This window comes from Nilaparvata lugens, chromosome 6 (genome assembly GCF_014356525.2).
Source record: "Nilaparvata lugens isolate BPH chromosome 6, ASM1435652v1, whole genome shotgun sequence".
NCBI classification, from domain to species: Eukaryota; Metazoa; Arthropoda; class Insecta; order Hemiptera; family Delphacidae; genus Nilaparvata; species Nilaparvata lugens.
In genome coordinates, this window is record NC_052509.1 from 8,562,668 (window position 1) to 8,587,956 (window position 25,289).

General features: G+C 35.0%; 1 long non-coding RNA gene across 1 annotated transcript in view; it reads right to left on the reverse strand.

Annotated features, from left to right (window-relative positions):
- LOC120351786 overlaps nt 1–21,700 on the reverse strand; it is a 42,669-nt gene extending 20,969 nt beyond the window's left edge. The window contains exons 1-2 of the long non-coding RNA XR_005571528.1: nt 20,941–21,700; nt 3,994–4,049 (exon numbers count right to left, since the gene is read on the reverse strand). This is a non-coding gene — a long non-coding RNA (uncharacterized LOC120351786). The remainder of the gene's footprint in view (nt 1–3,993; nt 4,050–20,940) is intronic.
- Between the last annotated feature and the right edge of the window lie 3,589 nt (nt 21,701–25,289).

The window sequence follows — 25,289 nt, forward strand, 5'->3', positions numbered from 1 at the left end:
GAATATTAAAAATATTCCTCCACATGATGTGGTAGGACGATATAGAACGGTATGGAGCGTGAATTGAATAATTAAATGATTTTTTCAAACCGTAATAAATTTCGAAATATTACTCATTTATAAATTATTGACGCAAATTTGGACGTATTTTTAATCACTAGGCTCCATCTTCAGCCTACTGGTGACTTCAGGTGATTGGTGACTGGTGACTGGCGTACAGGTGTATTGGTGACTTCCCTTATTGAGATGAAGTACCCTCAGCATGGTTTTCATCTAGAGAATTCAATAGCATATTGAATTACTAGCTTTTGAAAAAAAAAACTTTCGATGAAATTTCTAAGTTATCACGAAAACGTGCATCTGGTTATCAACTGTTCTGAGAACTAACTTTATCAAATAGAGGATTCATGGATTTCATCGGTTTCGAATTGAAAAAAGCTTACTGAGAATAAGTTGAAGATATTCATTCTCAAAATCCGAAAACTTGAACTTGTATTCATTTATCAGATGGAATAAAAATTTGTACATGTATTCATGAGATAGAATGTGTACTCAACTCAGAACTTTAAACAAGAATGAACTGAGTACGTCTCCTATCTCGATGCTCTTGAAGATAACCTCATAGTGATTAAAAGTGTAACTTAAGCTACTGCCCGAATGATTCTTTATCACAAATGACAATGTATTGCCTGATCTCCTAATATTATTGTGTACACTTCTCAACTGATAACAAAATCACACAATAATAACCACAAATAATTGCTCACAAATACAATAACTATTAAATGAAAATAATATCATTTGAAACTCTTGCTCTGCAAGAGCTATACAGTTATTACTTTCCTTGCCCTATTACCATAGGTAAGGAAAGTATTGCTTTCAGAAAAAAATCAAGGTATCCCAATTTCAAGTTTTCTATACGTTTCAAGGTCCCCTGAGTCCAAATACATGATTTTTGGGGTGTTGATCTGTGTGTGTGTGTGGTGTGTGTGTGTGTGGTGTGTGTGTGTGTGTGTGTGTGGTGGTGTGGGTGGTGTGTGTGTGTGTGGTGTGTGTGTGTGTGTGTGTGTGTGGTGTGTGGGTGTGTGTGTGTGTGTGGTGTGTGTGTGTGGTGTGTGTGTGTGTGTTGTGTGTGTGTGTGTGTGTGTGGTGTGTGTGTGTGTGTGTGTGTTGTGTGTGTGTGTGGGTGTGGTGTGTGTGTGGTGTGTGTGTGTGTGTGTGTGTGTGTTGGTGGTGTGTGTGTGTGTGTGTGTGTGTGGTGTGTTGTGTGTGTGTGTGTGTGGTGTGTGTGTGGTGTGTGTGTGTGGGGGTGTGTGTGTGTGTGTTGTGTGTGTGTTGGTGTGGGTGGTGTGTTGTGGTGTGTGTGTGTGTGTGTGTGTGTGTGTGTGTGTGTGTGTGTGGTGTGGTGTGTGTTGTGTGGTGGTGTGTGTGTGTGTGTGTGGTGTGTGGTGTGTGTGTGTGTGGGTGTGTGTGTTGTGTGTGTGTGGGTGTGTGTGTGTGGTGTGGTGGTGTGTGTGTGTAAGTGTGTGTGTGTGTGGGTGTGTGTGTGTGTTGGTGTGTGTGTGTGGTGTGTGTGTGTGGTGTGTGTGTGTGTGTGTGTGTGTTGTATATGTGTATGTCTGTGAACACGATAACTCCATTTTAATTAACCGATTGACTTGAAATTTTAAACTTAAGGTCCTTATACCATGAGGACCCGACAATAATTAACTCAATTCAAGATGGCGGAAAAAATGGCGGATAATTACTAGAAAACCATGTTTTTCACGATTTTCTCAAAAACGGCTCTAACGATTTTCTTCAAATTTATACCATGGATAGCTATTTATAAGCCCTATCAACTGACATGAGTCTCATTCCTGGGGAAATTGCAGGAGCTCCGTAATAAATCTTGAGAAAAATGACGGATAGTTACTAAAAAACCATGTTTTTCTCGATTTTCTCAAAAATGACGACCGATCTATTTCAAATTCATACCCTCTATACTTATTCATCAGCTCTATCAACTTGCATGAGTCTTTTTCCTAGGAAACTAATGGGGTCCACCCCATCCTTGAGAAATGTACTTTGTAAACTCCTTCTCGTGCATGAGGTAGGTAGGTAGAGCAGTTCATAAAAAGAACACATAGTCGAGATATTTCATCTTTAGAATAGCTGTTTTGACGACTTTCAAAAAAATTATTTATTTATTTATTTATTAGGTTAGCAAAAAAAATACAAGAATCGGAAAAGAAAAAACAGGCTATTGCCAACTTCTTCAATTTCCTAATTTCGTTTTAAATTGTCCAAATATTATAGGTTATGTCCATTCAAATTTCTACACCAAATCACAATCTAAAATATAAATTAGAATAAAACAAACAATTTCAAATTTGGATGGATTAATAATAAAAGTTTCTTAGAAAAATCATCGAATTTCACAATTTACACAAAGGAAAAAGTACTCTGAAAACAATTATATATACACATATACAGTAGTCTGATCGTAGTTTCAAATATGTTGCCGCCAATCGTCATTATGTTATTCCCCTAAATTATTCTCGTTCAAGAATGAGGCTTACAGTTCAATGAGCAAGGAAAGTTGGGTGAGTGTACCACACCAGATTTTCTTATATCTAGGATCTAGAACTCACAGCACTATTCAATTGATATTTTCAAACTATAGTGAGGTTCACGTTATAATGGAAGTTTAGAAAGATAGGAGAGCATTGTTGACGCCTTTTTGCCTTGCCACTGCCTTCTTTAAAGGATTTATGATACCGGTAGGCTATATCTGATGTAATATTAACTATTTATTCTTGTTTATAATAAATCATTATTATATTGTGTTCGTTAAGAACATATGTTTTTATACAGATTGAACAATACATTTCATGATTGTGTATGAATATTTGTTACTGATTCGTGATTGATTATATTTCAACATTGTTAAGAAACCGATCTGGCAACGTTGCGGAACTAGAAAAGGATAGCGCCATTTGCTTTATAGAGTGATAGACAAGGCTAGTAACACCAATGTTAATCAAATACTGTCATTATAATGTGGACCTCACAAAACAACTTAAGAACTGACCGGATAAACTTGATATGAGCTTGGTTACTACTTAGCATTCAATGCCTTGTGTACACAAGTGCCCCATCAATAAGATAACAACTGACTCATCACATAATCCCTCAACATCAAAATGTAGCGGCATCTAAAAATCTATAATTATTGTGGAGAACTGTTTGGTTACTTTTTGGAAACAGTAGGACTAGGCTACTCCTAGATCGGCAGCTGAAGTATAGAAAATAGTAATCTTGGTTAATCATCATGAGCTTAAGGGTAAACAAAGATATGAAGATTCTTAATAATGGAAGAAGAGACAAAAATTGGAGAAGAAGTGTGAAAGACAGAGAAAGAGGGAGTGAGAGTGATTGAGAACAAGTGAATGAGAGAAGGACAGAGTGAGAGAGAGAGAGAGAGAGACAAAGAGTGTAAGATGGAGAACGAGAGAGTGAGAGAGAGATTAGATTAAGAGACAGACATAGAGTGAGAGAGAGTATGTAAGAGGGAGGGAGAGAGAGTAATGGAAAACGAGAGATTGCGAGAGAGACAGAGATAGAGTAAGAGAGAATATGTAAGAGACGGAGTAAAAGAGAGGGAGTGAGAAGAAGGGAGAAACGGACAAAAGAATCGATCGAATAGAGGTTAAAAATTATCATTTTGGTGTAACTTTTGTACCCCTAGGGTTCCACCTCGGAATTCTACACAGAACCCACTATTAAAATATTATGTAGGATACTAATAATATAATTATACAGATCAGTAAGATGATTGGAGATAATGAGGGATAAAACTATTTGAATCCTAGACTTGAATAGCTAAAAGTATTTGGGATTAGCATATAAGGAGATAAGAATGGAATATTCTCTAGTAATCTTAGTTGTGAATTTGAAAGAAAGATTGCTTTTATGAATGAAAAATATTTTAATAATGATATTTTTACATACCTCTGGTGCATCATGTCCTGAATCCAGTTTCAGTATCATCAAATGAATCACCCATGCTGTGGAAAATATAAGGAGAAGTGATTAAAAGTGAAATAGAGTTGAAAATCTCTGATTAGAGCATTTTCTCACATTGAAATGTATTGCTATGAATTTATCTGACATGAAGAACAGTGTTAATCTATCGCAAAAGTATGACCAATTACTGAACTCTGATAATAAAAGAAATATTAGTTTCTATTTTCGGCGAAATTTCACAAATACAAAGATTGATGGAACTAAATAAACTATTCACACTGTGCAATGACTTATAAACCAGTGTGGGAATTATCAAAATTATTATTTTTAATATTAATTACCATTTAAATAATTATTTCCCACTCTATTACTATTTTTAATAGTAAAACACTGCTATATAGGAACACATTGCTATTTTTAATAGTAATGAGTTCCTTTCCAATATTCGATAGTAGGAACACATTACTATTTTCCAATATTTAATAGTAGGAATTATTTAAATAATCAATCAGTCAGCTAGATGTGTTCCTCTCCAATTTTTATGTTTCTATTGTGTATATTCAAGTAACATTATTTCAATTTCACTGAGAAATAAGAAACTGTTTTCATAATACTATTATTTAACGATAATCCCAATCAAATGCTGTAAATCACCCTGGAGACTTCTTCTACTGCAAATATTGACAACAGGGTTAACAGCTAGATGGAAATTCGATGAGAGCCACTATCCAAAAATTATTTGCCAACCCGGGAATCAAATCCGGTACCTCCTAATTGCTAGTCAGGTATGCTGACACTTACACCAAACTGACAATATCTGGATAGCAGCGCTCATTTTATACGAAGCCATAGCTGCCAACCAATCCACAGATGGAATTAAATTAGAAATTGCATTTGTTCAAATGCTAATTAATGCAATTAAGAAAATGGGATTTTCGTTACATAATAATTATACATTAATTAGCATTTGAACAAATGCAATCTCCAATTTAATTCCATCTGTAAACTGTTTCCATTTCTTACATCATAAACAATCTCTTATGAACTGGAATCAAACTTGTAATAGTATACTGTAGATTGAGCCATATGATTGGTAGTTGACTAGCCTGAGAAAGTGAAAGACTGTCATTGGTCGAGACAGAACACGCCCGTCGTTTGACCAATGAGAGCCTCTCAATTCCATAGGTCAGTCAACTGTTAATCATATGCCTCCATTTTGCTACAAAATGTTTTGCTGTTTGATGTTCAAGATTTCAGTTTATTATAGTGAGGTCCACGTTGTAATGGCTGTGGAGAAAGCTAGAACAACGTTGCCGAACCTCTGTCTTGTCAATGCCTTCTATAGGCGTTGTCTAATACAGGTTTATTAATGTGATATTAACTGGTCTTTCTCGTTTGCAATAATCAATTATATTTTATCATAGACAAGGATAGCAATATCATTGCTAATCAAACACTGCCATTATAACGTGGACCTCACTATGGGAATTGATGAGTGCATGTAACAGATGGATCTAGATTCACAATAATTTTCCGATTGATAAGTGATTGTAGTTACATCAAGTCCTTGAATAAATCAAAAAATTAATAGACTATTGATTTTTAGAAGTAGAGTGCTGTCAGATTCATAGTCTAGTCACTATATGCATTGGTGCATGCAATTTATATTGTAATTCTGATTTTTGATATATTATTTGGGTACATAAGAGAAGTCCAGAACCAATTTGTTCATGCAAAATTCCCTTGTGCTAGATAAAGAGTGGCCCAAAAACCTCGTATTTTCGGTTCATTTTCCAGTTTTCAGCTATTCCGCCAAATTCCGTAATCGGACAGAAAAATTTGCTCACACCTTTTTCTCTGTTCATAAAATTCTGAATAAAACGGAATCATTTGGATTTCTCTATCTCCAATGAGTACTGAGTTATTATTTTTTCAAAAATGAGTGAAATTTGAAGGAAAAATCAATTTTGATGAAGTTTAGTTTTTGATCAACAATATCTTCTGATTGTTAACATTTAGATGTATGATTCAAAATCCCTCTGAACGTATTTTTGTGCTCTATAATCTGAGAACAGGGAGAGCGCTCTATCTCGAATAGATTTCCAGGTACACCTGACAACAATGCTTCTTGTATTGTGAAAAACACCTAATTTTCATCTTCAACCATCATCACCAACTACATTGTCTTCACATTGATATTTCGCACAATGACATGAGTTCATGAGATCATTTTCTATGAGAATCACCCGCTAGATGTACTTCATTTCAGTATTTCCTAGTGGAAAGGCGCGCTTAAGGACACCTCAAGGATCAAATTTTCAAACACATAACTTTCTACACAATCCTCAGATTTCATCTTACTACCCTTCATTCTTCTCGGATTGTCAAGGAGGTCCAAAATAATGCATCATAAGTCAAATTTGGTCGAAAAATGAAAAATTTATTGTTGAGTGTACTTAAAGCCCATATTCCAATACACAAAAAATGGTCGATTTCTATATTCAAAGCTATGTATCTCAGTAACCCCTTATTATAAAAATCATTACTTGGTCTTTGATATTCATTAATCATTGTATAATCATTGTTCACTCATTGTTTATTCATTGCTTATTCATTGTTTACTCATTGTTCACATTATCCTCGTCGTTTATTCATTTACATAAATGATTGTGACCTGTAATGAATGTCATATATTATGGGAGATCGTTTGCTTGTGGAGTACATTTCACAAGCAGCCTCTACATCATGTTAAAAACAGGCTGAACAAAATTCGAAGCCCAAAAATACCCACACAAAAGTTGCCATGATCGCTGAGCAAGATACACGTGAAAACAGAATGTTATCGTATCGGCTCCTGGGGAGAGGAAACTCCCAAGAATGATCGCTGTCGATAGTGGAAGGAAACCCAGAAGCAATTCATGGCTTAGGCCGAGAAGGAAGAGAGGGATTAAGGGTATAACCTTAGGAAGGGAGAGGGGATTCCATTTTGCTTTTGTTCGTTGCCCCCAGGGGGTCGGGTAGAGGGGGGGGGGTTAGGGGGTTTGGAAGAAAACCCCCCGGGGAAAAAGAGAGGCATTTTATACGAGAAAAGCCCGATATCGATGCGTGTATGTTTGTAAAGTACAGCGCATTTACAAGGCACCCTGTATATTGTGAAAAGCTAAAGTCCTGAGGACAAAGAGTATCGGTTTCGGAGAAGTAGAGGAGTAAAAGAGGAGGAGAGGAGGAGAAGAAGGCAAGAGTAGTCCCGTTGGATTTGTTGCGCCCCTTGTTCAACAAATGACTTCTAGTCGACGATTTCCAGCTGAAAAGAAAAGCGTTTTTCGCGGCTTTAATCAGCTGGTTTTCCAAGTGCGTTGGCTTTTCCTTTCTCGCCACACCGTCGTTTCGTCAATGGCTGCCATTTCTCTTCACCCTCTTTCTATTTTCCTCCTCCTTTTTCCTTTTTCTTCTCTCCGATTCCATCAACCGAGTTGCTCTGGAAAGATCTTGTTCGAGATTGTGTTACTCGGGTAACAACAAACAGCGTTAGTTCACAGTTAGTAAAACTTGATGTTTCTACTGACATGCATTGTTGAATATTTTCAAAGGAGATTTTGAATCAGAGTTCTTGCATCATCACAGATTTAAGCCTATACTTTGTACTTGGCTATTATAATAAGGTCCACGTTATAATGACAGTAACATTGGTGTTGCTATCCTTGTCTATCATTCGATAAAGCAGAAAGCGCTATCCTATCCTTTTCTAGCTCCGCAACGTTGCACAGATCATTTCTCAATAATGCAGGCCTACAATATGCCTGACATATCGAAGTCATTCGATTACCTTCTTTAACGTTTGTAAAACACAGATTCTCAATCAAGCTGCTATCCTTGTCTATCATTCGACAAAGCAGAATCGCTATCCTTTTGTAGCTCCGCAACGTTGCATAGATTCTCAATTTGAATCAAGTTTCAAGAAAGCACAAAACAGTTTAGATGGGAATCATCATATAAATGCTCAATATATGGAAAAAAATGTACATGATATACAACAAAATGATTGAGTGAATTGGAGCAATACTGAAAATTAAGCAGATGAAGGAATATGAATCATAAAGTACAATGGAGTGGGTAGATGAAAATTTTGAATAATACCCTAATAAAACCACGTTTCAAGAAGTCATTCATTAGGGGTATTCACAATGTTGTTTTAGCCAGCTAAAGTGCTATTTGATAACTCTGGATTGTGAACGCCCCATCTAAACCAATCTGCTATTAGTTAACTGCAGTAGCGATCCAAGCGGATAATTTGTGTAACTTAAAGCTAGTTTGAAAAAGTAAGATCATAAACATATGGCTGCCGCTTTAAAAGAGATAGCTAGAGTTAGCGGACTCAAACCTGCGCTATCTGCCATCTCGTCTGTTAATTTTTTTCTAACGTACCACTATAGCATTGAGTTAACACAGACTTAGCGAATAGCTGGAGGTAGCGAATAGCTCGACTTAGCCAGCTATCTCCAACATTATGAATACCCCTAATATAACACTTTGTGAAGAATTACTAACTTCACAATAAACAATCCATTGTTTATAATCTCAATATCGGGGCACCGAGCTCGCTCGTTATTTTCATTCATTGATAAACTAAACACAATTCTCTAAAATAATCGTGTTTATATTTCACAGCTGGCTATACGCCATCTTATGAATTTCGGGGATGCGATATTTTGATTTTTCACATACTCACTCGCTCACTCTTTTTTTATTTTCCACAGAAAGTCTCAGCTGTTTCAGCCAAGGATGAATTATCCTTTCAATGTCGTTCAGCGAGTTTTCCCAAGGGTGAGACCTAGTGCAATCGAATTTTGATATCATAAACCTACTATGTTCCAAATTTCGTGGAAATCGTTAGAGCCGTTTTCGTGATCTGCTGAACATAAATAACCAGATATAAATATACAGAAATTGCTCGCTTAATATAATAGGATAGAATTTATAAGGACGGAAAAAAATCGTACAAGCAAAAATCGATGTAGGCTTTGAAGCACTCACTTTTTTATTTTCCACAGAAAGTCTCAGCTGTTTCAGCCAAGGATGAATTATCCTTTTAATGTCGTTCAGCGAGGTTTCCCAAGGATGAGACCTAGTGCAATCGAATTTTGATATCTTAAACCTACTATGTTCCAAATTTCGTGAAAATCGTTAGAGCCGTTTTCGTGATCCGTTGAACATAAATAACCAGATATAAATATACAGAAATTGCTCGCTTAATATAATAGGATTTATCGCTTGCTTGACAAAAGAGTGTAAAAATACATATGTGGATAAATCACAAATTTAGCAGTTTGAACATTTTTTGTAGAGTCAAACAAATTTGTAGAGCATTCTCACCAGTTCTATCTTGAAATCTCTTTTTCTTTCTGAAGCAACATAGTTAGTCTCGGAAGTGCTGAAGGCACATTTCTCCAACTAAAACCAACCCAATTAGCAACCTTGTAATAGCATGATACCTTCTTTCATAATTATTATAATTATAATCGAGCTCCACCACTTATCTCATACTTTTCCATACACACCACCCCTACAACCCAGCTGTGGACAACCCTCTGAAAAAGGGAACACACAAAAAATCTCTGAACAAGATAGATCGTTAACATGTCTGTTATAGTAAGGACAGTGGTACACACCCCTAAGTCTTACTAATGGAGGGTTGGGGGTTGAAACAACCCTTGCTGCACACCCTTTGTCTTGGCACTCGTTACATAAGAGTTCACTTAGAAGAACAAGACATTCAAATTAGAGGACGGCTTGTCAATTTTATAATTAAACCAAAACTTCTGTTGTTGTAGTCGCTACAGTTGGCAACCCTTTTCCCTTTTCTCCACTACAGTTGGCAACCCTTTTTCCTTTTCTCAGCACGCCTTATGTCGGAAGGAAAGGATCCTTGTGTTTAATATTAAGTAGTTGTCAAAGGGAAAAATGTAACATCAGTTTTAATTATAAGAGGGATGATGCTACAGATGGAAAGTTGGAATTATATTAAGTTTTATTACTGAGGAATTGGAGTTTTTCAATGTACTTATAGGATTGAAAGTTCTAGGAGACATTGGAAAACTCTAAGGGCTTGTAAAAATTAAAGCTCCAGAAGATTTTTTTTCTCAAAATTTAGAAAATTTTATTGACCGAGCGAAGTGAGGTCTAAGATTCAAGTCGACGGTTTGTCATTTCTCTTAATGTTTAAATGTTTGAATGTTTATATGTTGCGCATTTACGGCGAAACGCGGTAATATATTTTCATGAAATGAAAGGTATGTTCCTTTTTTAATTGCGCGTCGACGTATGTACAAGGTTTTTGGAAATTTTGCATTTCAAGGATAATATAAAAGGAAAAAGGAGCCTCCTTCATACGCCAATATTGGAGTAGAAATCAGACTATAGAATTATTCATCATACATCAGCTGTCAAGTGATTACACAGATGTGTGGAGAAGTCAGGTACTTGTGGATGAGAATACTGCGTGAGGTCTACTGTTCACAGAACTACTAGTTATAAAGATTGATAAAAGAATAACAGAGAAATTAATTATTTTCGTACTGCATGAATGCACAAGACAAACAAGATCATCTGAAAAACATTGTAAAAACAGCTGTATGACCATATTTTTTCGTGAATTTTATTGTTCTCATCCTGTATCATAACACTGTTCCATAAACAGTTGGAACAATGGAAGAAGTTATCAAGTTTTTTTAATGATAACGATAGAATATTATCTATTATTTTTCCAATTCATTCAAATGAATACATGTTTCGAAATCCATGATGTCGGAACATTAATGAAACTTTCATCATGGACAGGTATCACTATATCTCGTCTCATACAATACCACCCTTTTATTTCATCTATTCTTTTGATAAAATAGTAGGTCTACTTGATAATAATTATTTTTATGATGTATGAATTATTCATAGTGTGTTTCAAACTATGTATGAGTTTGAAAAACTTAAACTATATAAGATATGAATAATTACTCACGTACATGGATTATTCATAGTGTTGGAGTGGCCGTAGTCGAGTGGATCAGATGCTGGCTTTATGATTCAGAGGCCCGGGTTCAAATACCGGCCCGGGCAAGATATTTATCTCGGGCCACTCCCATGTTTTGGATGGATACGTTAAACCGTCGGTCCCGGCTGCCTAAAAAGCAGTCGTTAGGTCATGTCAGAGGCCCAGAAATTGATCAGTTGCGACCTGAAAACTCTGACACCAGACCTGAGCCAGCCAGGTCACTCGATATTATTATTATTTTTTTATTCATAGTGTTACCTGATACTAATCCTAGTACCCAAAAAAGAAGAGTGTATGTTTTGCTATGTAAAACTATGTTTTGTACAACTCCTTTTTTCATTGGAAGACACCAGTGGCATAGCGGTTTTGTTCAACTCAACTTATTTTATTAAATATGAATACATTAAACTATTACAGCCAAAAAGCTATTGAATCTATATATATAAAAGCACTCACTCACTGACTCACTCACTCATTCACTCGCAGAACTAAAAAACTAACGGACCAAAAACGTTCAAATTTGGAAAGTATGTTCAGTTGGTCCTTTAGAGGCGCTAAGATCGGATTTGGAAAAATTTCCAAAGATATGCCCAAAATCTGCGTTTTTCCAGCGTTGTGTTTAAAGGAATTTGCAATAACGTCAAAAATACGCCTAACATTAGCGTTTTTCCAGCGTTTTTTTGCTTTTTCTCAGATTTATCGAGAACAAATGAACAGAAATTGTTCAAATTTGGTATAGAAGCTCAGCTAGGGTGTAATAATGTTGTGTTAAAAGGAATTTGCAATAACGTCAAAAATACGCCCAAAATTAGCGTTTTTCCAGCGTTTTTTTGCTTTTTCTCAGCTTTATCGAGAACAAATGAACAGAAATTGTTCAAATTTGGTATAGAAGCTCAGCTAGGGTGTAATAATGTTGTGTTAAAAGGAATTTGCAATAACGTCAAAAATACGCCCAAAATTAGCGTTTTTTGGCTTTTTCTCAGATTTATCGAGAACAAATGAACAGAAAAAGTTCAAATTTACTACAGAAGCTCAACTGGGGTGTAATAATGCTGTGTTAGAAGGAATTTGAAATATCACCAAAGATACGCCCAAAATTAGCGTCTAAATTGGGTCTTAAAATTTTGTGATGAGGTGACTTTAATATTTCATCAAAGATACGCCCAAAATCAGCGTTTTTCCAACGTTTCTCTCAGCTTTTCTGCGTTTTCTCAGTACTTTGACTTTCTGATGGAATGAAGCATGCTCAAATGAAAAATGCAGGCGAGCGAAGCTAGCTCGTTGATCCTATTTTTGGACGATTCAGTTGGGGTCCAGGGGGCGGAGCCCCCTGGCTAAACGAAAGTGGCGGGCGAAGCTAGCCTGATTGCTAGTTACTAGATACTTGTATCAATATTGTTAAACTTGTGTCGATAATAGAGAATATCAACTAAACTATAGAGAAGCAGATCAGATAGAGTAGTAGAGTAGGCCTAGTGATATAATTGGTGGATGAATGACCTGTCAAGGTGAACGCTTGCCATTGGCCTAGACAAGCCACTCCAATGCCAGACGTTCACCTTGAGAGGTCATTCAACTACCAATCGTATCGCTTGGTCACTATTATATCATTTTTCACTGCTCTGTTTTTACTTTCATCACCCTACGACCGTATTTCAAGTTCAGATTTCTAAAGACTGACAATGGTTTAACAACCTAAACTTGTATATAGTTAGTTTAATAGATGCATGGTTTTGATAAGTTTAAGTATTGTAATTCAATATGAATAGATATTACAATATCACCTACACGAAAGTTGAATTTTTCTGTTAAAATCCATGTTTATTTATTTCTAGTCTCTTTCGAATTTCTCCGGTGCTTGGTATTTTCATCTCCATGTTGTGCTCTATGATTATCAATGCCTTTTCTCTCCATTGATTACTTACTCTTATACTGGGTTACGTTTCTTACAATATTTGAATAATGTAACGCAGTGGAACAAAAGTGGAAATTATAAACGGTTTTCATTATTCGTATATATTCAGGTGACTACCAAAACATCTAACTCCAACTGCTTATTTTGAGTATAAACTTTGATTTTGAAGGTGTATTTTTGCGTGATTTCAAAGCATAATAAATAATGCGGTATACTCGACTTATTTTATATTTATTCAATATATATTTTATCATTCGCATTTACACTCACAAGTCACATTCTCCTATATGAGAATTATCAGAGACCTCATATTACAGCAACGTTATAATATCATAAACAAATGAGGCGCTTGTCAAATTGCCACGTATAGAACCTCCTTGAAAGTAAAGCTGCGTTTACACCAAAGTTATTAGCATAATGTTTATTTTTCCGTCCTTATATAATCTGTTGGATTGAACGGAGCTTGACAAACACATAATATGCACATCATGTTTATGATGAGTTATGTTCAATCTAATAGATTCTATAAAGACTGAAAAATAAACATTTTGTTAATAACTTTGGTGTGAACGCAGCTCAAGTCCTCGATGAAAGTTGAATTTCTCATAAGTACTATTTTTTAACATATTATAATTATCAAACTAATTAGAATTTGACATTAACGAGATAAACATTATTTTTTATAAAGTGGACATAAATATGATCACACTCTTCAATTTTTTTGCGTATAATTTTGTCATCATACTTGAATAGGCCTACAAGTCTGTAAATATACTTGTATACTAGAGATTCATGTCAGATTGTATCCTATACTATTAATTAAACGAGCAACTTCTGTTTATATGTTTAGATGTTTGATTGTTTAGATGTTTATATGTTTGTATTTTACCGGATCTCGAAAACGGCTCTAACGATTCTCACGAAATTCAGAACATAGTAGGTTTATAATATAAAGATTCGATTGCACTTGGTCTCATCCCTAAGAAAACTCGCTGAAAGACATTGGAAGGATAATTATCATTCATCCTTGGAAAAACATCAGATAATAATAATTTCGTCGTCTGGTGATGGAAGTGAGTGAGCGAGTTCATATGTGTGGGACTGTGTCAAAATTATGACTCAGCTGTTGAACTTTTGTAATCATTCAATCAGGTACTTGGTGCCGGTTGCAAAAAAGCCATGTTATTTTCAATCATGATTGATTCCAGTAGATCCATCTTTTTTAAATGGACTTCTCTGATTTGGTTCACGTGAAGTTAATCATGATTAAAATTTAAACGGCTTTTGTGCAACTGGGCATTTGTGAGGGAAATTTTTGCATCTCTCTGGGAATTAATCTCAATTCACTGTGATTAGATAGAACATTTCTGTATGAATGTTATTATAATTTCTTCTTTCTTAATAAATTTGTTATGTTTTTGTACCCCATAGCGAAGTTCGGTCCCCGAGCTATTGATCTTTTACAAGCGGAAATAACTTCATACTTTGTCTTGTATGCAAAAACTTGACATCATACTACTTGTGTACAAGTCCAACGTAGAGTTTTATGTCAGTTTGTATCCAGCAGAAGTTATAGCAAGTTGAAAGCACGCTGCTGACACGATGCGTCATTTTCGATCAGCTGTTATTTTAGATGTTGTTTGCGTTGTAGCGGCCGGGAAAAATAGCAAAGCCGTTGTTGAAGTTTCATTACACGAGAACGGATGTAGGAGGAAACGTGAGAGGAAGAGAGAGAGAAGGACAGTGTAAGTGTGAGAGGAAGAGAAAGTGAGAGTCAGAAAGAAAGAGAGAGAGAAATGAATTGGAGTGTAGCACAGGAAAGGTGTGGAAATGAAGGCGCTTGTTTAGATTGCCCTTCGGCTATAGGTAGACGTCGGAATTTGGGGCGTGCTTTTGCACCTCAGCTTTTTTCTACTCTCCGATTTTCTGCTGTTTCTATCTTATTTTGTCTTCTTCATTTTCAACTTTCAATATTTCATTGTTTCAATACTCTCTCTCGTCTCTCTTCTGCTACTTTTCTTTTTGACTTCTTTGCTTTCCACTCCAGATATTTAATTCATTTTTGTGTTTGAAAATCTTGTCTTAATCTATGATTAAGATGATTCATTCATCCAATTATTTTCACGATATTTGATTCATTTTTGTGTTTGAGTATCTTATCTTGATCTATGATGAAGAAGATTCATTCATTCAGTTATTTTCAGATAAGTGTCTCTCATCCACATTCACCCTAAACTTGACCGATGAATGCTTCACAAATTTATTAGTTCTCTAGATCTCACTTTCTATGTATTCATGTCAATAATCTGAATGGTTCCAAACTTCTCATGGTTTGTGATCCACCTCCATGCCGCATTCACATGTTTATTGGATTTATTTATTTATTAGATTAGCAGAAACAATACAATACAATGTTGGCCCAGTAAGCTGGCCCAGCCTGGTAATTTAACGTAGTCTAAATGAAGGCCAGTGAAGGCCAGACTGTGAAGCTGTGTAATTCAAGATTATCCTGATATATCCAATACACTAATATTAATGTGCTGATACTGATGTACAATATCTCAAGACGTACTTAATTCTTCAAGGAAATACTTTTTCTCATGATTTGTAAATAAAAGTTCCAAATTGAGATAGAATACCATTTTGGCAGTGCATTTTGTTTCTTAATAGAGTCAACAAACGATTTGGCAACAGTGAAGCGGTAGGGAAGGATAGAGCTATCTGCTTCGTCTAATGTTAGAAAAGGATATCAAATAGATGTTAATCAGGTGCTGGCTTCATAACGTGGAAGTCATCATAGATTTCAAATTCTGCCACCAGATGTTAGCAGTTACTGGGTGGTGAACACGACTGCTCAGATCGCACAAAATCAAGTCCCGCCTACTTTCTCCTCATTGGTCAACAGTTTATCGAGACTTAATTCCGAAGTCTGCCGGTAGATGTCAGTAATAACTGAGTGATGAATAATTCATCAAATTGCACAGATTCTCTTTATAAATTAAAAATTTAAAATTCTCTTCATAAATTTCACTTTATATCTCCTGATTGGAAAACGATTGTTAAAAATGTAGTAGTTCAGAACTCTCCACTTCAGAACTCTCAGAAGTCTTCAAAACTCTCACTTCAGAACACAGAGCTCAGAACTCTCCATTTCATTAGTAATGAGTGATGTAGAAGTTAAACATTACAGACATACTGGAAAATATAATTGAATACTGGAAATACAGTTTTCCAATTACTGAAAATATTCAATTTTGAGGTCTATGTAAGAAAGGCATGTGATCTCGTCTTTCGGAAGAGACGATAAGCCGTCGGTCTCGTCTACCTAAAAAACAGTCGTCATCTCTCATCATCATCCCTTTCACTCATTACTCACGCACAAGCCTGAGAGCTTGTGCAGGCATCACCCTCAGTATTACTATTATTATCACAGACACCTTCCTCGCGAAAATGAGTGCAATTGATAAATATGTTTACAATAAGAATTGAAATTCCACGTTTCAATGTGGAAGAATTTCAAACATATCTTAACTAGCTTCAACTGAACATGTTGATGAAATTTGAAATTTTTACTACAGATCGCTATCGAAGAAAAATCGAAATTAACTTTTGGCTGTCATTGACAGTGACTCTAACAAAACGCATTGAAATACCAGGCATAATAACTCAAAAACGTATTTTTATGGAGTAATTTAGAATCTATTTCATTAATCTCATAATTCTCTCGTGATGATTTGTATTTGTTCATCATAAGATTGTTATTTTTGTCAAGTATTTTTCTCTCCTTTCACTTGTTCACAACAAATAATTTTACCAACGCACTTTCTTTCTGTCTTCCTCCATTACACTTTTCAACAATTCTAATAAGAGTGTAATGATTAATGATGTATTATGATTGACCAATAGCAGTACTTGCCCACTAGTATAAATTCTGCTGCTCTTGTATCTAGTTTTAGTTTATCAGAGATTGACAATGGTGTAACAACCGAAACCGGTCTTTGTAAGTATCAATAAATCTGTGGTTTATTGACAATTTCTTAGTCTTTTTCATTCAATATTATGATTATATACCATTTTATCAATGATTAATGAAATAATTGTATTGTAATGATATAATGATTCTCAACGCACACCATGAAACTCCACGTGAACGATTTCAGACAAGCATTTCTTCTTGACAAACCATTTTTGATAATGAGAAACAAAAGTTGAAGGAAAGTAGAACATGATGAACAGGAAGAAAAACAAGAAGAAGTAGATTTTAGGGGTTAGTTTGACAGACTGTTCGTTCAATGTTGCCTGCCTTCATGCAAAGCCTTTCGTGTAGTTGATAATGTTTTGGTCAATCCAGTTTGCTGAATAGCTTGCTAACGTTGAAAGGCAGTCACGAACGTTCGTTCAGACATCATGGCGGATTTTGAGATGGAAAATGAAGGACAGAAAACCTTTAGAAACCCTTTGAAAAGGGTTTGCAAAGTACCTTCAGTAAACTTACTCCCGTTACCTCCTAAACTTCACCTCCTAGGTTTCTGGAGTGAGTGAGAAGGTGGAGAAGGAAGTGAAAGAGGAGGGAAAAAGGGAGAAAAAGTGATAGTGAAGAGGGGAAAGGGAGAAAAAGGGAGAGTGAAGAGGGAAGAGGGAGAGGAATGATGGAGAGGTGTAAGAGAGAGGTTAGAAGAGTGAGAGTGAATATGATAAAGGGAGAGAGAAGAGTAAGTGGGAGGAGAAGGTTTGTGTTGATGTAAATTTGACACTCAAATCAAACCATTTTGTTGTCGGTTTTTTTTTGTTCATGTTGTAGTCAGACAGGAAAATTAGCGTGTAAACCCAAAGGGGGAAAAAGGGATTCTAATCAATAGAATACAAGCCTGATAGTATTTATAGTAGTAGTAGTTTTTGGTACAATGTAGATTAATGTGTTTCTGGCTAAATTATTCAAAGTAAATGGTACAACATACCTCTCATTTCTTAAATCATATCGATTAACTTTCAAAACTAAATATCTTTTGCTGAATTTAATTTTCTGAAATCAAAGTAAACATAAATACTGTATTCCTTTTGTATTCAAAGCCTCTATTTGCATCTATTTAAAAGGTTTTCATATAAATATCTCCCTGAGAATTGCTGACCAAACGTAAAAACTTCCTCTGTACCAAAGATATTCTCCTAAGATAAACATTGCTAGCAAATCCCCAACCTTGCAATCCATATCTCATAACAGACTCTCCCAAGGCTATATACATCATACTCTTCACTTTATTGGGTAACAATTCTTCAATATTACACATTTTGGCCAATACCTGCTTGAGTCTATTACAAACATTTTTTATATGAATATCCCAACGAAAATGACTGTCAACTGTCACTCCTAAATACAGTTGAACCTCTGTATAACGAAGTTGATTATCCCGAGAAAAAATCCGCTGCAGAGAGGTATTCGTTATTGAGAGGATGCTCTGTCAAGAAAACTGCTACACTCTTATCAAGGGCGGTAATTGAATGATTTGGGCGGTAGTTAGTGTATTATTGGGCAACAATTCAAAGAATATACCATTCTCATCAACATTGAAATCGTCTTTCGGTTCATAATATTTTCTGAGAACGTTTTCTGAACTTTTCTAAGAACATCTTCTTTTCAGAATTCACCTGAGGGTACATATCAACACTAGCACTTTCACCCGATATCACTTTTTGGACGATGTCATGCCGTTTTTTAATTTTTCTAACCAGCCTTTACTTGCCTTGAAGCTACTGTATCCCGATGATACTGCAAATTCTAAAGCCTTTTCATTGATTAAATTCCCTGAGAATGGAAGATTTCTCTCGTGCATTACAGTCACCCATTTTATCACCGGTTATCAGTATCATCAAATGTACAAATTTACAATGTTGCAAATCATTAGCATCAAGTTTTAGAATCTGATAACGATTTTTTAGAAACTGAATGAAACTGAGTACAGTAACTTAACCAGCAAAATTGAAATGTGTAACAAAAGCAAATGGTAGGAGGATGGAAAAATCCAGCATTCCCGTTCCTTTATCTAATGGCGAGTTCTAACAATTGAAATGTCTGGCAAAAGCAAAGATAAGAAAGTCCAGTCGTTTACCTGCCTGGTCTACGAATGACAAGTTCTTGGAAGTCTATTTCCAGTAACTTGCATTCAATTTCCGACACGTGTTTCAACCTCTATTGACTGTCTAACACCCTATATTCTTCGTACTTGAATTGCTATTTATTTTCAGTCCATTATTATTGACCTTTCCTCTGAAACTAAACTTCTTCTTTGAAAATGACTGTCTGCTTCCTATAAACACTACATTTTGTATGTTGAAGTCAAGAGGAAACTTTGCTGTTGAGAGGTCCGAAATTAGTTAAATAGAGGTAAATAAGCAGCCAAAACTCTAAAATGTCATGGGACCAGGTAAAAATTCGTGGTGTAGAGGATTTCGTTAAGTGGAGGTTCGTTATAGAGAGGTTCGACTGTACTTATAATTTATACTATTCGATATGAACTGACAATCTTACTATTACTTTTCATAGTAATAAATTTTCATTTACTATTACCCTTACTATTCAATTTCTGAATTTTGAATGAAAGTCAGTCTAATTTGATATTATAGAAAGTGATTAAGATATATGAAGAATTGATAAATATGGGAATAATTACTTAGTACCGTTCTTAACAAAACTCTTTCATATGAAGAAATAATGAATATTACGAAATACTGAAAAATACAGAATGAAGATGAGAGAAAAATATGCATAGGACAGAGGCAAAGGTGAAGGAAAACTGACAGCTTGTTTGTTGAGATTGCTGTAGTGGCCTAGAAAGTTGTTATTTTTGTAGGAAACTATCCAACACGATTTGGTTGTCAGAAATGTTTGCAAACTTGTTAACAACCATGTCAGAAGTTGTCTAAATCGTCAAAGTTTCAGGTTGCAAATGTGTGAGTTGTCAACAAAATCTATTTTTGACAAAAAATTCTAAATACAAATTAAAACAGTTTCAGTGAAAGGTTGCTATGAAAAAGAACTACATCCCAAACTAATATTCCAGGTAACTGCTATGCTGATGAACTACATAAACTAATATTTTAGGATTGAATGAAAAAGACTAAGAAATTGTCAAAAAAACACAGATTTATTGATAATATAAATCTGTGGTTTTTTGACAATTTCTTAGTCTTTTTCATTCAATATGAATAATTACCACAATATCAACTTCTCAACTACACAAAAAGTAATATTTTAGGACACAATAACGTTTAACGGCCTGATGAGGTTAAGATATGATTAACTATCATAAGATGACAGAGAAACTTCAATAAGTAAAAGGTAAGAAACGTCAAAGCTCTATAGAAATTAGTTGAACATAGATTGCCTCTTTATATCATACATAAAAATCTTTTTCTCCTTCATCATAAGCCCTGCACACACACATATCGTTTTTTGTTCGTACGATATTTTGCCGTCTTTATGAATTCTATCAGATCAAACGGAACTTGACACACATCATCTGTTAATCCAATAGAATTTATGAGGATGGCAAAATATCGTACGAACAAAAATCGATGTATATGTAGCTAGCCTTAGTCTATTGATTTCACCCACTCATCGGAATCAAGTGGATAGCATAACCTATAATTCTTATTCATTCATAACTCTACCTTCATTGTATTATCATTCATCCCATCATCATCACCTAGGCTTAAAATACTTCTAGAAAGTCGCCTTTGTAAAATAATAAATCAATAGAATCGGAATGAACCTGCAATCCTTGAACAATTTAAAAATTTTTATCAGCTAATTATTGAAATTTGGGAATTTGCATGGCATTATATCATGAAGAAACGATCAATATTGTTGGAGAAAGCCCTAATGCAACATTATCTGAATATCAAAAGGAATTCTAAACAACATTTCCATTGAAAAACACAAAAGCACATGAAAAATATATGATAAACTTACCTTATCCATTATTCTTCACATGTTTTATCCGTCCTCCCTTCATGAAATTTCCCTTGAAACATTAGCTACTTCTTCAACAACAGCTGGTATAATGTATGGTCCCGTATGTAACTCTATCTCAAAACACATTATAATAAGGGTGCGAATAACGGTTACTAGTCGACGAAATTGGTGAATATTCACTATTACTGGATAATAAATACCAAATGTTATTTATTTATTAATACATATATATTTATTTTATTTTCATATATTCACAATGCGAATGAGACTAATGTTAGATTGATAGATAAAATAATAAAGTAGTCCTTGTGCTATTTTTCTTCCAAATTTGTAGGTGACACAGTCCAAGATGAGGTTAGAATTTCAGGTGTACAAATTTTACAAAATTCTAGTCCAAAATAAACATGAAAAATATAAATTTTGAATCCAGATGGTTTGAATTAATAAATTGATTAGAAATATTCCACTCGATTACCACTTGTAACGAATATTACTTCTCAGAATACTCAGTATAAGTAACTTATGTACATAACCTACTAGGAGCCGCTAACTCCGTATCACTATAATATTTGCATGGAAATACTTGTAAAAATGACTACTGTTACTAGTAAAAAAATACTTGAAAATCTCCTAAGAATCCCCAGTTAAAGTAACTTAAACCTGACACTCAGGCAACCTTGCCTTAATCTGAAGTCGGAATAAAACTTCCAGACCAACTCGGAATGTTAATACGTTCTAAGTAGCAGGAGCTAAGATCAGGTCGGGTCTTCTTCATCTTCTTTTTCTTCTTTCACTCCCTTCTTTCACCTTCATCTCTTCTTTTTCTCCTCATTTTTTTTATACTCAATCTTGCCGCCGTGGTTACCATCTTTCTCTAAAAAGCGTTTGTCTCTGTCATCACAGCTGTTGATCTCTGTAATCAAGAGGCTGCTACCACTCTATGCTCTAGGCTACAATTTTCGTTTGCGGTTAATGTCCAAAACTAGTATTTCGGCTTTTGAAACGTTAACCGATGCTGGAAACTATTCCAGGCTCTGTTTCTAGGCCTTGATAGTACAAGATTACTAATTAGTATATCGAAAGGATACTCCAACCTGCTATTTTTCTATTTCTATCCTATTTTGCCAAATTCAAGAAAAGGCATTCTCAATTTATCATGTTCTATAAATAAACCCAATTGGAAGATAAATCACTGGAGGTGGTTTCAAATACAGGTCAATTTTGTGAAGTGAATTGGATAGTTTTAAGTGTTTTGTTGAATAGTTTTGAAATGTTTTTAAATACAGTAGTTTGAAGTCCGCGTTTTGAAGTGATTTAGTATTACTGTTCCACCACGCACAGAATCCTCTAGCATAAGATCTATTCATTTTGAATATAGTTATCAGTTTATTCATTGTATTCGTATAGTATGTACATTCATTACAATCAATATACAATGATCAAAAGAAACTCCACCAATGCATTTCTCAATCTCATTTCGTGCTTCTTTTACTTTGAAGTCATCCATTTCTCGATAATTCATTTTTCTGTTTTATCATTGAGCTGCTTCATCATAGCCTCGCCAGTTTGTAAATCAGGAATAAATTCTACGTCTTGATAGGCCTATTCACCAGCCATGTCGTTGAAATAATCATTTAGCTAGATGAAAACGTATCGTCCACCTTGGAATTTAGATTTACTTGTAAACAGGATTTGCATGAGCATTTTTCAATAGTAGAAATTATCGTGAAGCTTTCTCTGACTCGAAAAAACTAAATTCCAAGGTAGACGATACGTTTTCATCTAGCAAAATGATTATTTCAACGCCTCTGAAATGGCTGGTAGATAGGCCTACTATGACGATGAATCTATTCTTTATTTAAAAACTGGCGAGGCTATGATGGAGCAGCTCCATGGTAAAACAGAAAAAGTTCTTAATCTCCATAATTGATTCATGTGTGGTGCAAAACAATCAATTCATCAAGCCAGAAATTTCATGAAAATCATGCAACTGGAAGTCTCTTCTATTATTGATTAACAATTCGTAGCGATTGGACAATATTCTTAGAAGATTACTATACTAGAATGAACTCTGCTTTCAAAATTTTAAGAGTTCCGTTTGAAATCGTATGCGTAAGTCTTTGAAACTTGTGATAATCTTGAAACGGACATTATTTAAATGTTGATAACCACAGTTGATGTCATTATACAAATGTTATCTTATTTCTCATCAACAAAATCATTTATAGATGCAATGATGCAATGATTACAATAAGTTGATATGCTTGGGAATTCTATAATCAACTGATAGTCTGTGAAAATATTGTTATTTTCTCAAGTCATAACACATAACATGCAGTATTTGGAAGTTCAGTTAGAGAAAATCTTCAATATCTAGCAGTTCAGTTCGAAAACATCCTAATTCTGAGATGTTTTTGTTAAAGAGCTGTTAAATGTCGAATAGCCAGGCACTTCTATATTCTTATTTTGGACTATACCCATATTGAGCTTCATTAGGTAACTACAGAATAGTAAGCCTAGGATAGGCTTATCCTCAACTACAGAATATTATTTCTTTAAATTCAGTATTTCTTATTCTAAAACCTTCCCACTTCGTCTAATTACTTTCAAATTGTTTCAGTTGTTTTGTCCATTTTAGAACCTTTTAATTAGTACGTTCTTTTTTGTAAGTACCTTGCAAGAAGCATTGTTTACCGAATCGTGTGGAACATTCTTTCTCCGAACGTGTTCTATGTATAGTTGCGAAGTTTATCTATATCTCTAGGTAATTGAAAGCAACGATAATTAGAGGTAACCAGGCAATGATTACTGGTTTGGAACAGAGTTGTTTTGCAAAAATAGTTGGCTGTGCGGAAAGGATTGAGTCTTCTCCACTTAATGGTTGTCTCAGAAACTGCGAGTTTTAGTCGATGGACTGATTGAAAAAGCTTCAGTAGTTCCAGTGAATTTCATTATGAGAATTAAGAGAAGATTTCAAAGTTTTGCTGAAAATCAAAGGGAATCTCTTTCTCATTGCGATTGTATAATCATCCTTCTATTGCTTCTCCTTCTCTAGTTTTTCTTCTTCTTCTTCTTCTTCTTCTTCTTTTCTTCTTCTTCTTTTCTTCTTCTTCTTCTTCTTCTCTTCTTCTTCTTCTTCTTCTTCTTCTTCTTCTTCTTCTTCTTCTTCTTCTTTTCTTCTTCTACTACTACTTCTCTGGCAAACAAAAATTGTCGGCTTTGCTGGAAATCCAGAGAATTAAGCACACCTAATAATTATTATGGAACCCAGAGATCTCCTTTAATGAATTAGAGACCTAATTTGCACTCTGTTCTTCGTTTCTACTCAATTCTTGTTTGCTTACTTTAATTTTTTCTCGTCTTCTTACTCCCTTCAATCTCTGTCTCACTCTCTTGTTCTTTCACTCACCTTCTCTCTGTCCCTCTGTATTCTTTCCACCTCTTTCCCTCTCTGTTCCTCTGTATTCTTCCCACCTCTTTCCCTCTCTGTTTACTCTCTTTCTGTTTCTTATCCTCTTACTAATTTTCTCTCTCTCTCCATATCTCTCCCTTCTTCTCTCTCCATATCTCTCCCTTCTTCTCTCTCCATATCTCTCCCTTCTTCTCTCTCATTTTATCTCCTCGATATTTTTCTCGTTCCAACATTCTGTATACATTCTCGCTCAATATTTTCCTGTATACCTACATTACAAGCTCACGGATGGACACGTTGATGTCAGTCCTGGCTGCCTAAAAAGCAGTCGTTAGGTCATGTCAGAGGCCCTGAAATTGATCAGTTGCTACCTGAAAACTTCGACACCAGACCTGAGCTGGTCGCTCAATATTATTATTAGCTATGACATTACATGAGACTCAGTGATGAGGCCATAACAGGACTTTACACCATCAATCTTCATCATATTTACATGTTGATACTGATATATTATGAAAAATAATATTGTCTTACAATCATGTAAGAATAGCTTATGATGTTGGAAGATGCTATATGATAGGAGAGAAGAAAAGCATGATCTAGGAATCTCTAAATGTGAAAATTAGTTATGGAAGCTTTTAAGCTCTGAAATATATATCCTATACTATTAAACGAGCAATTTCTGTTTATATGTTTGTATGTTTGGATGTTTAAATGTTTAGTTATGTATATGTTTGTATTTCACCGGATCTCGAAAACGGCTCTAACGATTCTCACGAAATTCAGAACATAGCAGGTTTATAATATAAAAAAAATTCGATTGCATTCGATTTTAGGTCTCATAACTGGGAAAACTCGCTGAAGGGCATTAAAAGGATTTATTCATCCTTGGAAAAACAGCTGACAATTTCGTCGTCTCTTGATGATGGAAGTG